The sequence below is a fragment of the Mesitornis unicolor genome, unplaced genomic scaffold (assembly GCF_000695765.1).
Source record: "Mesitornis unicolor isolate BGI_N332 unplaced genomic scaffold, ASM69576v1 scaffold30698, whole genome shotgun sequence".
Classification (NCBI taxonomy): Eukaryota; Metazoa; Chordata; class Aves; order Mesitornithiformes; family Mesitornithidae; genus Mesitornis; species Mesitornis unicolor.
In genome coordinates this window covers 7,245-9,260 of record NW_010204362.1, presented here as the reverse complement: position 1 = coordinate 9,260, position 2,016 = coordinate 7,245, and positions in this window count along the sequence as shown.

Sequence of the window (2,016 nt, the reverse complement as noted above, 5' to 3'; positions counted from 1 at the left end):
GGGGGGTCTGGGACCTTGTGGGTATCCTGTGATTCCTAGGTGCCCCAGAATTGCATCCCCGATATTGGGGCAGCCCTGGACCACAGGAGGGGTGAGATGTGGGAGATGAGGCAGCAGGGCCACAAAAGTGCTGAAATCACTGTCCGGCACTGACCCGACAGAGCCAGCTTCAAAAACTACTGGGAACATGCCCTGGGGTGCCGGCAACCAGTCCCTGGCCCACACCAAAAATCTCCCGAGGAGCAGTGAGACCCTTTTGCCACGATGTGCCTGTGTCAGGGAAAAGTCATAGGGCGGGAACATTTTGGGTTTTTTTTTGGGGGGGTGCCTGCGTTAGGGTGCATCAGGGGTGAGTAACTCCTGCTCCTTGGCATAGGGCTGGAGTTTTCCAGGGGTTTTAGCAGCTTTGGGAAGTGAGAAGCAGCAGCACAGGTCCTAGACGTGGTGGTTCTGGATGCAGTGCGTGTGCTGGGGCGTGTGTGCATGGATGCACACCTGTGTGTGCGTGTGTACCTGCATGCACATGTGTGTGTGTGTGTGTATGTGCGGAGGGCTCTGCTCTCCGGTTCAACGTCCCAGCAGAGGAAGCAGCCTGCAGCCGCCAGGGACCTCTTGCCTCTCTATTTCCATCCTGCTCCCATACCAGGCTGTGCGCCGGTCACCAGTGAAGATTTCCGCTGATTTTGGGCATGCCAGGGCTGCCCCAGGACCACGCTGCACCCCAGCGCAGGTGGCTCTCAGCCAGGGGGAAACTTTTGACAACTTTGCAGGCAGATAAGGATGGTCTGTGAGGCAGCAGGTGGGGAGGAGGAAGAGCAGGGGGCTGCAAAGGCACTGAGGACAGGGAGGGGGCTGGGGACCTGTTGGTGATGCCACGCTGGTACCCAGGGATGGTTTTGCTGCCCCAGGGGAAGAGGATGAAGAGGCTGGGGTGAGGACCATCAGGTCTGGTTTTATTCATTACCATGGGGCTTAGAGCAGCCAGCACGAAGCGCGGCAGGGCCAGATGGGCCCTGTTTACTCTGCGAAGGTAAATGTAAAGAGCAGTGATAAAAAGCAGCCGGGATGGCCTCTCCACTAAGTCTCTGGTAAACAAGGCAGTGGTGACCCGGCTGATGGGGGCGGCACGGCAAATAGCAGGTGCGTTGCTGAGCATTAAACCGGGTGCCTTGGGAACAAATGGAAGGGGTTTGGGGTGAAATCCGTCTTTAATGGCTTGATGCGGTGAGGCTGGGGGAGTCCCGGTCCCCAGAGCCCGGATGGGTGCTGTGATCAGGACAAGACCTGGCTGCTGATGTTCCCGGCCAGAATGGAGGAAAATTGGGTTGCGCATCACCCCTTGTGTTCTGGAAGAGCAATTTGCGGGGGTCAGCAGGGCGTGCACATCCTGCACATGAGGTGGAGCACTGGTGATGGCTGAAGGCAGTTGGGTGGCCAGAAGCTGCCAGCATGATCCTGCGATGCCAATTGAGCAGATAAACAGCTCCCCTCCGGCGTAATGGACCTGTTTTCCTGGGACACAGCCACCGTGCTAATGCACTTCTGCGCCTCTCTGGGGCTCCCTGCCTTGTGCCAGCCATGCTCTCGATCCCAGTACAGGCTCCCAGGTTGTATCCCTGCCCTGCTATCAAGTATGCTCTGGGAGAGGCACCTTGTGACTGCTGCCGAGGGCACCCCGAGCCTCCAGTTACCGCTGCTTGTACGAGCCATTCCCAGCATGAAGGCCACCAGGGTGATGGGAGCAGATGGTTGGCGTGTACCTGGCCTTGTCCTTGTCACGCTGAAGTTCTGGTGCACAGCGTGACATGAGGACCTTGCTGGTGCAGAAGCGCAGGCACAGGGGGTATGGTGTGGAGGTGCCCATGCACGCTATCCACAGAGAGGCAGGACTAAGGCTGGCCCAAATATTTTATAAGAGTGTACAATGGCACGGGATGGGGCAGTGTTAGAGATGCTTTGGCTTTCAGCAACCACTTGGGATGCTGCTCCCAGGTGGTTTTTCCAAGGGGAGGAGAG